This window comes from Myxocyprinus asiaticus, chromosome 18, assembly GCF_019703515.2.
Source record: "Myxocyprinus asiaticus isolate MX2 ecotype Aquarium Trade chromosome 18, UBuf_Myxa_2, whole genome shotgun sequence".
Classification (NCBI taxonomy): Eukaryota; Metazoa; Chordata; class Actinopteri; order Cypriniformes; family Catostomidae; genus Myxocyprinus; species Myxocyprinus asiaticus.
This window is the reverse complement of record NC_059361.1, coordinates 19,916,490-19,932,411: the sequence shown is the minus strand read 5'-3', so window position 1 is coordinate 19,932,411 and position 15,922 is coordinate 19,916,490. Positions and strand designations below refer to the sequence as shown.

General features: G+C 37.0%; 1 protein-coding gene across 1 annotated transcript in view; it reads left to right on the top strand.

Moving 5' to 3' along the window:
* Positions 1-6,648: 6,648 nt before the first annotated feature.
* Positions 6,649-15,922, top strand: part of LOC127456528 (tumor protein p53-inducible protein 11-like) — a 75,065-nt gene continuing 65,791 nt past the window's right edge. The window contains exon 1 of the mRNA XM_051725074.1: positions 6,649-6,804. The gene's annotated coding sequence lies outside the window, so the exon portion shown is untranslated. The remainder of the gene's footprint in view (positions 6,805-15,922) is intronic.

Sequence of the window (15,922 nt, the reverse complement as noted above, 5' to 3'; positions counted from 1 at the left end):
ATGAGTGGAGAACTGAGAAGGGGATCAGAGGGAGGTCAACATGGTGCATAAAAATAGCCAAAGTCAAAGGTCTGATTCTTTACAGGAAGGTTGTATTTAAGGCTCAGCAGTGTAGAAGGCCAATTTTGGAAAGGGTGGGCTAATTTTGTGAGTCATAGGGTTTTAAAGGGAACTCTTTGTGGTTTAGTCAATGTGAAGGAACACCCACACCACTAACCATGGCTCTCAAATCAATGCTATCCTTAAGAACAGAGCAGCAAAGTAAACAGAACAGTGTCTCGTCATGTTCTCATAGATCTAACTGGCATCTCTGAGCTCTGATCTATGAGTAATCCATACAGATGTGAGTAGGAGGTAGAATTAAAAATTACATGCTAAAGGAAGATTGGAGTCCTTGCTTTTGCTTTCTTGAGCCTTGTTAGAACAATTGAATCATTGTGTTTTCTTTTTAAGTACATCTCAAAAGCAAATGCTTTACTTATCAAAGGTTGGATTACCTTTGAATCCAGCTTCCTTTTCCACAACGCACTATTGGTTGCACCACAGGAGAAGGAAGACACATTTGAACTGATGTAAAATGTCTGATGGGAGATGCCGCTTGTCAGTAAATCTGCAAAATGAAGTCGATGTCAGGGTACTGGAACATTAAATGGCAACGTGTCGACTTCCCGTTTGATCATGTTAGCCATTTATAGGTAGATTCCCCCCCAAATTTTAATAATGTGACTCTGTTTGAGAATTCCAACAAGCCTGATATAGTTGGGGTGGGGCTACCTGATTGTCCAACCAATGGTGGACAGGAAGAGTGTTTGAAAACAGTCAATTTTTGCAATTCCATTTGGTGTTTCCAGTGGCACAGACGTTCCACACTTGACCTTTATTAAAAACCACACATAGTCACTGGTCACTACATGTAAACCATTTCATTTCCACATGGAGCATTTGTAGCTACATCTAATAAAACACTGTGTATGAACGTTTCAGTGACACCATGGCAGTGCATGCTGGAATAGACAGCATTCTCATACAAAAGGGTTTAGATTTCATCAGTGCAAGGCAGTGCTCTCTTGAAAAAAATAAAAAAATAAAAATCCAAGCAGCTACACAGCAGATCAGATGTGATGAAGGGCTTTGAGAATGCATTCATATTCATATCCTCTTATTCTCAAAAGCCTGCGTCTGGCATTTACTGTATAAAGGCCTCTATGTTAAGAGGGAGAGTGTTGTTTATATCACCCAGTGTTGTATTTGTTATGTGCCTTTGTAAAAACTGCAGTATCAACATCATTATCAGTTAATTTAGCAGTATGTTCTTTTATATCTGAGTAGTTTTCTTTCAACCTCCTGAGACCCGAGCATGACTGCTGTGTGCTTTTTCCGTTCTCCTTTTTGATTTGTAATTAGTAGCCTCTAAGAAACATGAAAAAAAAAAAGTTTTTTTCTAGAGCAAATAGTTTTCCTAAAAATGGAAAAGTCTGATTTTTTAAAATCAAATTGTTTATTATGTTTCCAGGAGTGTTGGTTATTCATGTTTTTGAGACATTACAGACATGACATCAGAATTATTCTGATTCAAAGTAATGGCCAGCATCATCCAATCACTGCCAACCATGTTAAAATGAAAATTTGCATGAAAAAATCTGAATCTATGTACTGATTTCCATTGTCCCATGTCTCCCAAGCATGTTGAGTGGTCTGAACATCATCTGATGTTTATTAATGCACTTAGCAGTATAGGAAAGCTATATGATGCTCCCTTGATCCTTTGTTCCCTTATTAGGGAATGATTTAACCTCTAATGTGCTGTCTGTCTGCACTGGTCTCAAAACAGTATGAGATGCACCTTAATTTCATCCTAACTCCATTTACAGCCTCTGAAACCAACATTTTCCAGCTGTTGGATGCATCCATTGATTCTCAATGTGATAATGCATAGTGAATATAGAATATGTTATTTTAAAAATAAAATCTCCCCAATTTAGAATGCACAATTCCCAATGTGCTCTAAGTCCTCGTGGTGGCGTAGTGACTCGCCTCAATCTGGGTGGTGGAGGACATGGGGTCTCAGGAGGTTAAAGGAAATAATTGATTACATTTCTTACAAAGGCTTCATTTTATTGCATAGACTATTTATTTGATGTCTGTAAAATTAATGATACTTTTCCAACTGTATGCCATTGACAGCCATCTTGACAATCTGATTAAGTACTGACATGTTTCAGCGATGTCACTTTTTCCGCAGAGCCACCATATTTGTGACCATCAGTGGGAGGAAACAATGATGGTGAATGGAGAAACACCCATAAAAACTATATCAAGCACTTGATTCATGCCAAGTCCCAGGAAAGGTGTATTCAGGTCTGAGGTCTGCACAAATATTGCCAAATTTGACTTTCACGGACATTTAAATATATATTATCAATGATTCATCTCTGTATGGCAGCGAGTCTGATGCGTGATACCTCTACCGGTACATCACCGTAAACATCTCAGAAGTTACAAATGTTTGTGTTGTTTTCTGCTCTGATTTGGTCAAAATATTACAAAACGTCTGAGATGATCCCATCTGTATGAATGTAAGAGCTGTTTTTAACTCATGAGAAATACACAGAAAGCAACCAAGGCATATTAGTGAATATGACAATTATGTTTACATTGTGGTGTGAATAAAGTCTGAGCTTCATAATCTTATGATGTGTATTTATTAACTAACATTAGTATATACACATTAAATATATAAAATATATACTATATTACTATATTATATTAATACTATATTTTAAATATATACTATATATTCACATTATAGTGCTTTTTCATTCATTACAATGTGTTACAATTATCACATACCTTTACACAGTCTGGGTGTTATGAATAACATCATCCTATGTGCATTTCCAGTTTAATTGTATCCGAATCGATGATGTTATAAATATAACTGACATGTGTACAGATAACTGACATGTCTGAATAAATGAGCAAAGACCCACAAGTGTTTTTTTTATCCATGCTCTCCCCCTTCATTGCTGCATGACTTTGGTGAAATGAAGTAGTTTCACTTAAAATATAAAACTTTATTGAAACAAAAATACATTGTGGCTCTGGTAGTTAAACAGCATTGTCACCTTTTTAAGATTTATAAATAGAAACAAAACTTTCGCCGACTTTTGTCGCATCCCACAGCGCAGCACGCTGAAGAAATATGGAATTTTGGTCACAAACATGGCAGCGCGGTCATACGGTGACGTTACATTAAACAGGTCATCCCGACTCTAATGCCGTGAAGCGAATAGCCTTGAAATTGCTGTAAGGTGTTTGGATGAATCATTTTTAATTAATATATGAAAGACCTTATCCATTCACATACCTTTGGTTGGTATACTTGGAACTTTGTTCTACTTCATGATAATAAGCTATTGTTTCCAGTAGCAGAATTAAAACTGAATGATTACGCTCAAGGAAATCTGAACAACCTACGTTCAGTACAGATGATTATGTGTTATTCCTCTAGGTGTATATTAAATTACTTCATATTTGTCTCAGGAACTTTTTAAACAATATAAAACAAAAGGCATTTAAATATAATGGCCCTCTACACTGCACTGGATTTAGTAATTCAGCTTTTGTGGAAAGTATACTGCACTCAGGCCCAGTTTTACAGACATTAAAGCACCCTCAATTAAATAACATTGGTGCATTATTGCATCTTCACTTTAACTACTAGGGCACCCCCCAAAATATTCAGAAGCTCCCTCAGATATTTTGATCTGGAACCAGGCCTGACTGCACTCAATGTGAACATAACTGTTCTCATTAAAGTCTTAGGATCTTTATAATTGTTTAATTGCTCTGAGTAATGAGTGAACATAGCCTGGAAACCATATTTCCCATAGTTCTGATATGTGTATGGATTAGACCCAAAAAAAGTAATTTTTCAGTACTGAGCTGAAACCCTTCATTCCTTTCCTTAAATAGATTCAAAGAGCTAAACACAGGAGGTCAGATGGTTTTTAAGAATGTGTGAGCAGAGGAAAATATGTCTTACCGCTAAATAAACTGTATCTTACTTCGTAATACCATGCTCTCTTTCAATCTATTTCCATCAAACAATATTAAAACAATATATTGGGTAAAATATAAAATGTTTGTCTGCATTAGTCAAATTCCATGTTGGTTTATCCTTTGTGGATTTATTACATTAACGACAAACTGTTATCAAGAGAGCTTACAAAGATAGAGACATGCTTATTTAATATATTCTGAGGTCAAGTTCATAACTCATTGGGAAAATTAGGACTTAAAGGACTGAGTGTTTCCTTTCACTACTGTATACTGACATTGAAATATTACACATCGTGTTGGCAAGACATTTCTCTTTAAAAAGAGTGTGTGGGTTGGCGTCTCTGGAGATTACTTCAGAATTCTATGTGGGTTTATGTCCAGACTATCCATCCAATTATGAACATGCTTTTACTCAACTGTTGAAGAATTTCTTACTACACTGAACAGCTGTACTGATTCCCAAGTGTATATTTGTTTGATCACAACTAGCATGCAGGCCATCTACAAATGACAGAGTGTGAGGTATTTTAAGTAATTCATGCATTCATCAGATGAATTACCAGATGAATTACTGGTTTGGTGTTTTCATTGCTGGTAGAATCCACATGTATTGAGTACCATTAAAATCTCCTATTCTAGATTAGTTTGAAAGAAACTGGTTGTTTAAATTAACTGTGTGTGCACTGAAAAAAATAAAAATAATTGTGGTGAAGTAAGTACAGCAGAAAATATCAAGTACTTTATACACTGAATATGTTTAAGCATGAACTTAAAAATATTAAGTAAATTCTAAATTTGTACATAATTAAAACATGTAAAAATGTATGCTCTAGCTTATATGTAAATATTATTTATGATTGTTTGTTACAATGCATCATCTTGAATCAATCCTAAAGTAGAAAACCTTGTCATATGTATTCGCTAATTTAAGTACATTTCACAGGTGAATAAAAAAAGTACATTTTACTTAACTTTTCAAAGTTGGTGTTCCCAGAATACAATGAGTTTGAATGATTAATGAGCTTGCATGGTTTCACTGTTTGCAAGTTTATTTACACCGTTTTTATTGTTGATTTTTTTTTAATTTTGGTAACTTTTTTAAGTGTGAAGTTCATTTTCTACTCAAAATGACCCATTCATGTAAGCGCCATTGTGTTTTGTGCACCAAGTGTTGAGGACTGCATGCATCATACATCATATTTCTATTGCCATTAATGCAAATTTATGTTGTCTAATAGACTACATATCATGCATTAAGTTTATCTGTGGAAGGCATTCGTATGTCATGTGGTACATGATTAAACGTGTTTATAAAGTGTGAAGTGTTCTAATATAATGCTCATTTTAATTTTACTAAGTTTATTTAAAGCTGCAGTCAGTAACTTCTGTCTTTGTGTCATCTTGGACTTACACTGACACCTAGTGCAGCATCATTTGAAATCAATAGTTTTCAGTTTCAGATGCCATTGTAGAAATATAGTATTCACAGTCAGCCATGATTACTTTAATCAATGAGTGAAAGTGTCAAATAACAGGACGTTACTGAGAATGAGCGAGTAGTATTCGGCTGGTCATGTGATTCTAACATGGCAGCCCCCATGTGCGGACCCTCTCCATGTAGAATAAAACAGCTATTATAAGGTTACTGATATAACTGGAGACTTCATTTTAATATTGCAATTCATGTCTTTAAAAGTTAAACTTTTTTATTGGGGAAAAAATTACTGAGTGCACCTTTAAGGACCTTGTACATCAGATTTATAAGTAAAAGTTACTGTTTTAACTGAAATGTTAATGTTAAATTTACTCACTTTAATCAATATTATGTCATGAGGTTAAGTAGATTTTACTTAATTTTATACTATTAACATTTACTTAGAAAAACTGTGTGCAATAACTTGCAAAATAAAAATTAAGTAAATCTTATTAGTCATTTTTTTTCAGTGTGGGTGATGATAATTTATGTCACCCACCCCCTCTCCCTTGTGAATGTAATAAGACGCTCGTATTACATTACCGTGTTATCTTACGTGTACCTTAATATTACGTGTTGTCTAAATATATTACCCGTACAAGTTGATGATCATTATGCTGCCATCTACAGACCAGTGAGGCCAATTTACAATATAATGTTTGCTGATTCATAATACAATTTAATGACAGCAAATTAAATAACTTAATATGACCAATTCACTATTTACTCAAGGTTTACTAAAAAAAAAAGAAAGAAAAAATTAAAAATTATTATCCATTGAAAAGGCTTTTGTTATCTGTCCTGATTTATATATCACTATCACTAATTTACGGAGGTATCTTGAAAAGTTTTTGGAAGTCAGCACTGCTTGCACATATACAAATGGATCTTTATAGCTTTATTCCCTCAGTAAATCTAATTATTCACAACTCCAAAGATTTTACAAGCGTCTCTCAGCTAACTGTATGTTGACGAAATCAGTCCTCAGGCAATTTTTTAGCAACAGAGCCTTGTATATTCGTTGTGTTTCAGTGAACAATCTGCCTATTACGTGTATGCGACCTCTCTGTGTATTACGGTATAGTGAAGTGCGCAGATATTGTGTATGTCGCACATTACGGTAAATTGATAGATCCGTCGAAGTCTTGCTTGTTCGCAAACCCAAAGAGCACTGCAATGTAAATTAATCAGAAGAATAATCGGACGACATACCGAAAATACCACAGCAGAGACGGAAAAAAGAACAGAGGCTTCTTTCATCTATTCTGGTGAGAAAGATATATCTATTTTTCGTTTTCTTGTTACAAATTAAATTTATTTTGTGCAGTCGAAATACCTAACAATCTCACATAGTTATACACAGGGACATTTATAACCGAGTTCAGAAACTGAGGTGGTTTTGCAGGAAAGCTTAAACTGCGTTTCCCGCCGCATGAAGTTAATGTGAATGAATTGCCGAATCGGTGACTGTCAATACTACTCAACATGTGTTATATAAAGTATATGAAGAATACAAACTAACAGCCCAGACACTGAAGGTATGCGCGCTCGAGCACGCAGCAACTTACTAGTTCACAAAACGCACGCTGGTTTGATAGTTAATTACGTTTGTTTTGAAGAGAGAGCGAGAGAGAGAGAGAGAGAGAGAGAAACTATTTTAAAATGTAAGATTGACAAAACGTGTGTTATGTAACATTCAGAGTTCAAGCAATATAGAGTTCATTGCTTGAGTCATACTTGTGCCGTTAATGATTGTCATCCAACCGGTGCGCTTCGCGCGGCTTTTGTTAATCGGTGAGGAGAAAATAGAGATTCTCTCACATTAGTTTGTTGTTGTTACGTCTACAGAGTCAAGTATCTATTATCTGCAACTGTGTTATGCTGAAGTGTTTGAATTTAGAGCCCCACCCCATGTCAAATTCATAACTAGATATACAAAAGTTTTTATGACCATATATCTGCTGGTTGGTAGGATTTAGCTGAGCGCAGCCTGGTTAGGTTGGTTGGTTTTAGAGGGATTTGGGGCACTTTTTAGCTGGTCAGGCTGGAAGAACAGCTGGCTTACCAGCTGATCACCATCTTAAACCTTATAAGACCAGCGAACCAGTTAAAGGACTATTCCGGGTTCAATACAAGTTATGCTCAATCCACAACATTTGTGGAATAATGTTGAATACCACAAAATTTTTTTTTTCGATTTGTCCCTCCTTTTCATAAAAAAAAAAAAATAAATAAATAATAAAAAAATAAAAAACAGTGAGGCACTTACAATGGAAGTAAACGGGGCCAAATTTTGGAGGGTTAAAGGCAGAAATGTGAAGCTTATAATTTTATTAAAGCTCTTACATTAATTCTTCTGTGAAAACTCATGTATTATTTGAGTTGTAAAGTTATTTAAATCGAAATTTATACAGTAATTTTAGGATTTGTTGACATTACATCATCATGGCAATGAAGTTGTAATATTGGCTATAATGTTACACAGAAATGTTAGTAAATGATTTTATCACACTAAAATCATGTTAACACACATATTGTTTAGGTCTTGTGGCTATACTTTTGAAATATTGAGTATTTTAATGTTTACTTATTGGCCCCATTCACTTCCATTGTAAGTGCCTCACTGGAACCTAGATGTTATTTTTTTTATTTTTTATTTCTTTTAATTTTTTTTAAAGGAGGGGCAGGGTGGCCTGGGTAGCTCAGTGAGTATTGACGCTGACTACCACCCCTGGAGTCACGAGTTCAAATCCAGGGTGTGCTGAGTGACTCAAGCCAGGTCTCCTAAGCAACCAAATTGGCCCGGTTGCTAGGGAGGGTAGAGTCACATGGGGTAACCTCCTCGTGGTCGCAATTAGTGGTTCTCGCTCACATTGGGGCATGTGGGAAGTTGTGCGTGGATCGCGGGGAGTAGCATGAGCCTCCACATGCGGCGTCTCCGCGGTGTCATGCACAACGAGCCACGTGATAAGCTGCGTGGACTGACGTTCTCAGAAGCGGAGGCAACCGCGCCACCACGAGGACCTACTTAGTAGTGGGAATTGGGCATTCCAAAATTGGGGGAAAAAAAGGAGGGACAAGTCAAAATATTTTTTTGTTGTAATCGATATTATGCCACAAATGCTGTCGATTGATTTTAACTTGTATTGAACCCCGAATATTCCTTTAAGACTTTAAGATTTTGGTTTTAGCTGTTTCTCATTTATATTTATATGCGTTGGGTGATCTGTTAATAAATACGGGGCAATATTACAAAGACTAATGCTGGAATAATATTACATGAAAATGTTTCTGTAGCTTAGACATGTTTGTAATATGTTAAAGCAATAAGGCATTTGAAAGTCTGCGACTCGACAATGTTTTTCCATCTGAAATTCCTCTGGAGATATTTTTAAACTGCTGTCTTTTGCTGGGTTATAATATGAAAGAAAACCTTTGTACCTTTTGTTGCCTTTGGCAAAAACCAACTTGGTTATTTGATAACGTAGTCGTAGACAGTAAATGAACATTTCTTCCTCTCAAACTACCATAATTTGAGGCTTTGTTTATCATTTTGTGGTTTTGGGTAGTTACTATGAGTGGTCGTGCTGTAATAGTCTGTTAAATGTGCTCTTGGCTGTCTCACTGCTCCTGGTCTGATGTATTTCATGCTCTGCTGCTTAGTGTCAGAGAGTAATTGTTGCTTACAGTTTGCAGGAAAAACATGAGGACAGGTGCAGGGAATTGTTTATCTAATGTCTGACCGTTTTATGTCTTCATTTCCTGTCGCATCCACACATTTGTGCTCACACGTTCGAATTGATGCTCACAGTGCTTTTCTTCTCCATTTGTTTCTGTGTGGTTTGTGGTATCCCAGGCTGAGGTGATCCTCAAACTTGTTTCACCTGTTTTACAAGAAAAACCATGTCACGGTGATTATCCAAAGTCCACATCACTTTTTGCACTGCTGGTGTTTTTGCTAATAAAAGCATAAAGCAGTAGTTGCAGTAATGTGCTTTTACATTGCTGCCATTATTCTGGAGACAGGTGTGGGTGGTGAATGTGTGGGAATTTATTACTCGAAGAAGAAAAGGAAGATGAAAGAAATGGTATCCCGTCTTTTCTGATTAAGTTACCATGGTAACATAAGAAAGCAGGGGTTATGCATCTCATATAAGTGCAGAAGTTTGATTAAGGGGGTTTGAAAAGGCATTGTGACCAGAACCAGAACAGAGATGAGTGCGTAGTTAAGTCTGTATGTGTGGTGAAAATATGGCAGAAAACACACTTTCCTGCCCTGCTGACCCCCCCCCCCCAGCTAGTGCTCAGTTGGATAATCTTACCTGATTAGCTGAAAAGTGCCCATTAAAACCAGCCAATAGACCAGCATGACCAGGCTGGGAGACCAGCTAAGACCAGCAAACCAGATTAGGGTTGTTTAAGTTTTTTTATTCAGCAGGGTTGGGTTTACCTGCTAAGCTCAGTCTGACATTATTAGCTTGATGAAATTCCTCTAGCACTTTTGGTGCAAATGTTGTCAAAGTTCGGTTAGTTTGGATGAGTTTTCTGAACCGCACCCTAGTCTGCTTGAAAAGGTGGTCTATGGGCAAGGTTTCTCAAACTTTTGCCCACTGCGACCCACTTTGGGACGAACTCTGGTTCGGTCCATGCAATCGAACTGAGTGTGAAAGCATCCTTAATGAAAATAACATTTGACTATCCATTACTTTTTACCTGCTCTTATTTATTTAGGTTGGGAAGTTGTTCTCCATACAATCATTTTCTTGTTTCTGATAATGATGTTGATGATTATGAATAAACATGCACAGCAAAGAGGCACACATCTCCAGCGCTAGTCCCAGAGAGTGCAGCACTATGCGTAAGACAAGCAGATGGTGATCTGTTTTCTGTCTGTCTTATTTTATCTCTGGGTTGATTTATCAAGCCCTGTTGTGTGAAACTGTGATGCCACCGTATTTTCAAATTCTCAGTCCAGGCAGTTGAGAAACTTCAGTTGCTTGCTTTATTCCATAACAATGATGGCTATGTCTGCAGACTTTGGCAAAAAAAAAAAAAAAAAAAATTATTTTTTTTTTTTTTGGCAGTGTCAATAGAGCACAACAGTGTGGTTACAGAAGTTAAAGTCCTATTAATTTTTTTCCATAGAGAAATTGATTTTTAACAATAATGTATACACCTTTCAAGACAGATCTGCTATGAGCTTCAGTGTTGTTAAGCGATGATAAATGCTTCTGTAGAAGTCAGTGTGACTTCAGCTTCATTTAAAATTTTTAAGTATCTATGGAGACAATACCTCTGGAACTAAGGCCTCTGAAAAAGTGGGCAGTCATTGTTACTATATACTACCATTAGTTGAAGTACTAGTAGGCTATTTTATACCTTTTTTATTGTTCTTTAAGTCAAATATTGTTTTCTCCTTTCCAGTGATTTTACTTTTTATCTCCGTGCTTTTCCCAGGACTCTGGTTTTCTAAGAAGAGCAAATACTTGAGTTAAGCTCGGAGGTCAATATTGGATTGGAAAATCACCCAGGATACATATTTATGAGTTTAGTCTCAAATACAGTATGTTCCTTTCAACCATAGATTGTGTTTGCAAGATATCTGTTTGCACAGCAGTGTTTAGAATATGATATGATCCATTGTTGTCGACACAGTATGTGTCCCTCCTGCCCTCCAGGAATCAATTCAGAATTTCTGTTATTAATGCTTTCTGGTGTCAGCATTTACATTTTTCATCTTCTATCTTTGTAGATAATTTCTCATATATGCACATATAAGAAAGGCCGTATTGGGTTTCACAATATGCAATTCAGATCCCCCACTGTTAGTATAGTACGGTAAATTCATGTTTTTGTTTGCAACAATGCACTGTGCTGAATTGGAATGGCAAATATCACTCATGTTTTGGACCTTTTCAACATAAGATGTGTGAAGGAAAGCTGTCATAAATTCTATAAGATGTTGACTCATGCAACTTCCTTTCCACTGTTTTCCATATACCATAATAAAAATCATCACTTAATTCATCATGATCGCCATATTTAAAATAATGCTTTAGACACATTGACCTACATTGGGTTTGTCATGATGGACATGAACAAGAAAGCTTCTGAGCTTGATATATTTTACATTTTTACACGACTTGTTGAAGCAGTTGTGTTTAGGGTTGGACGAAATGTAAAAAATATTTTAGCGATAATTGCCTTAAAAAATATCGCGATATCCGATTACATCGTCAACCTCCCTGCGGAGGGTCGGTGAATTTGTTTTTTGCTTTATTGATTTTGCTTTAAAAATGTAATTCATTTATTGAAACACGAAAAACTTAAGCAAAAGACATTTCTAAATTCAAATTGCACTTTAAACTAAATGAAAAAAGCAATAAAATAACAAAGTGATCAAAAAATCGTATTTAACCACCTCTCAAAATCCAAACAATTACCGTCTCCAACGGCACCATTTGCCATCAGTATCAGTCAATGACAAATTACTAATAGCCTACAGATTAAGAACTAAAGACAATTATAAATGTAATGACAATAATAATCAAAATAAATCAGCCTAATAAATTTCCTTGTGTTCCCAAAATAATGCTGCCAAATGTGTGTTCTTATCAAATTTGTGTTTGTATTGCGTTTTGGTAATACAGTTAATGTTGCCTAAAGAAAATAAAATAAAACTCAAGGTGTAGATTCAAGGTGAACATGCCTTGTATTACTTTATGATTTAATATTTTTCATCTTTGTCACTTTCATCTTTTTAATACAAAGATATATATTACTGAACCTGCAGAGTTGCGTTCACAATGCATGGCAATTGCATGTAAATAAAGCGAACTAAACTCACAGCACCTCCCGAGATGATCGGAGAAAATTTGCTGCATTCTCACTGATGACATTATTCTTGCAAACAGTTTTCAGATGAATAAAACACAGACAAAAGAGTGAAAACTCTTTCCATGCATGTGTTCTACATGACATTCTCATGCTGCATGCCTTTGAACAAACAGTGAATCTGACACAAGCATTAAAGGCTTTTCTTTTGTCTATTCTTAGAAATATAATAAAGTGTGTTTCTTCAAGCATGTGTCTTTGTGACTAACAGCATTTCTTGTCATGTGTCACTCCAAGACATCTTACAGGTCTCCCGCCTGTTGCGGGCAGATAAGCAAAATTACCCGCACATGAAATACATTTGGACGAGGAGCTTGCGAACTGGATTCAGCCTTGTTGCATCTTGTGGGTTAGGGTGCTAATTTCACACCCTGGCCACTGTTTAATATATTTGGTGACTTCTCAGATCCATGGTTTTGCCATTTCCCGATATTGTCGATCATCATCTGTTCGGGATCGGGATCTTTGTAAGACATTGTCGATCGTCGATATCCGATTACATCATCATATCTCCCAGCACTAGTTGTGTTACCAAAACCACTTTTTTTATCTGTTAGAAAAGAATATTATTTGCTGACATACATATCATGCATGTATACTTTAGAGGTAGGCTGTATGACCAAAATCTTACATTATGGTATCAGTAATTGTAAATTATGATAACATTATGTATTAAGAGATAGTCCTGGAATTTCAATGGAAAATGTATTAACAAAGTAAATAACCATGTACTAAATCCTTTTTGTTATTTGACAACCCATTGAATCAAATATTTTACAAATGAAAGGTACTTCATCGCATTTGATTACATTTTCTTTTTTAGAGCTTCATAGAAACAAATTAAAAGAATAGAAATCTGAACATTTTGTAACACTTGAATTTAAACTAAAAGACTTAAAACTTATATTATAAAATGTATAGTATAGACTCAAACCACACATCAGTTGAATGTTTTATAGTTATATTGATGTGGCAAGTTGCTGCATAAAATATTGATTCCTCTTCACGTTCAGACTGATCCTGCTGTGAATACGGCAACAGTAAGTCGAAAGTTCTTAAGCTGAAATCAGTCTGTGCTCTACTGAAATTCGAACAGCTGTCCCTAGTGGCCAAAGCTAGAAGTGTTTTTGATGTGTGTGAGCTTCTGTTTCCAGGTGAAATGTTCACAGAGTGGTGCCAAAAGCAAGTTGTTTTTGGTTGTAAATAATGTAATACAGTCAACAGGAATACATATTTTATTAACACTATCCCCTAACCCAACCCCCAACCATCAGTGGATAAAAAATATAATCTTAGAGTGAAAATGTAACCTCAATTGCATCATCATTGATTTTGTGAATATGATTATTTCCTTGTTTCCATGGGAACAGAACCCGTGTCTCTGAGGTTGCTCATGCAGAGCGCTATCAGTAGCACCACAGGAAATTGTAAACACATTTGAATTGATGCCAAGATGTCTGATGGGAGATGGCGCTTGGCAGTAAATTGGCAGAATGGGTTCAATGTCAGGGTACCAGAACATTTGGCAGCAACATGTCGAGTTCCTGCGTGATCATGTTGTCATGTTTTACCTAACAACACCCCTTAATAACAAGTTCTTCCTCGTTTTGACTTGTTTGGGACATGTCCTGCTAGGGCTGCATGATATGGAGTAAAAATACGATATGCGATAAATTGTTGGATAATTCAATATGCGATGTGATTATCCTATGATGATGTCACTGGAGCGCTCATAACATCGGAACCTCCACCTCCCAAATATACTGCACTTTATAGGAAAAAAAAAAATGACTGTCTATCCAAGAAATCACAAACATAGTTGTCTTTTGTTCAAAATTGCATATACAATGCATATGCCAGGGGTCAGCAACCTTTTTGACAAGTTAAATTTTTTTTTCTTTTCTCCCCAATTTGGAATGCCCAATTCCCAATGTGCTCTAAGTCCTCGTGCTGGCGTAGTGACTCGCCTCAATCCGAGTGGCAGAGGACAAATCTCAGTGCCTCCACGTCTGAGACCATCAATCATCCTACCACGTGGCTTGTTGAGCGCATTACCGTGGAGACCTAGCGCGTGTGGAGGCTTCACGCTATTCTCTGCGGCATCCAAGCACAACTTACCATGTGCCCCACTGAGAGCGAGAACCACATTATAGCGACCACGAGGAGGTTAACCCAACGTGACTCTACCCACCCTAGCAACCTAGTTGCTAAGGAAGCCTGACTGGAGTCACTCAGCATGCCCTGGATTCAAACTTGTGACTCGTGAAGTGCCATTTTTTTATTTTCCTGGTCAATGGCTGTGCTGAATGTATGCGATTTTCCGAAGTACAAGTCCACTTGTGAAAATGTTCCTATTTTGAATTTTTCTAATTGAATCGTTTATTTTTCATTACATATGAATGAACAACAGTTTGAGTGAAAATTTTGTGCAAAATTTCATGATCCTGCATGTGCATTTTCACAGAGCATCTTAAGTGCTTTAATGAAAGAAAACCTGTCATTTTGTACAAAATGAGTTGACTGTTAATGTGACAGATTTGCTTATTTGATTACTGGTCACGAAATTGTGTGGAATCTTAATGATTTCTTATGTTATGCCATTGTAATCATGTAATCACGAGTATGCAAGCAGCAACAAGAGAGGAGCAGGTTATTTTATTTATAAGAAGTTTTTCGCACCTGCATTCCAATCTACATCTTAAATTGTAAAGGATCTTAGTTCGTGGGCAATGGAGGAGTCAGGAGACAACGAAGCAGGCTCAAGGTCAGTCCTTTTAATAGCTTTCTTTAAACACACACAATCGATGGTAACCGTCGATAACAAAGGAATAGTTTTTAAAATAAACGAAAGCACTCTAAATCATAAACACACTCTCTCTTTGTTCGGGGCTGTTGTGCTTTCTGGTCACTCTCTCCTCTCTGATGCTTTGGTGTGCCTTTTAAGTCTCCCTCCGCCATCATAATGAGAGACAGGTGTTAGAGATAATTATGAGCCAGGTGACGAGCCTTACCGCTCTCCGTCTCCCACAGACTGACACATGACCACGTCCCCCCCCATGCCACATGCCCCCACCGATGACTCAGGCCGGGGCAACATCTGGCACTCCTACTCCCCCCCTCCATTTCTGGAGAGAAAGTCAGCCACAACATCTGTGCCCCCGGTCTGTGGATCACCTTGACCTTAAAGGGCTGAAGAGCCAGATACCAACGGGTGATCCACGCGTTAATATCCTTCATGTGGTGGAGCTACTGCAGAGGAGTGTGATTAGCACAGAAGGTGAAGGCCCACCCCAGCAGGTAGTAGCGGAGGGTCAGAAGAGCCCAGTTAATCGCAAGACACTCCTTCTCAATGGTATTATATTTTGTCTCCCTGAAGGAGAGCTTGCGACTAATAAGTAGCACTGGCCGTTCCTCCCCCCCACCTCCTGTGAGAGCACCGTGCCCAGCCCCCTGTCAGATGCATCAGTCTGCAAAATAAAGGGGAGAGAGAAA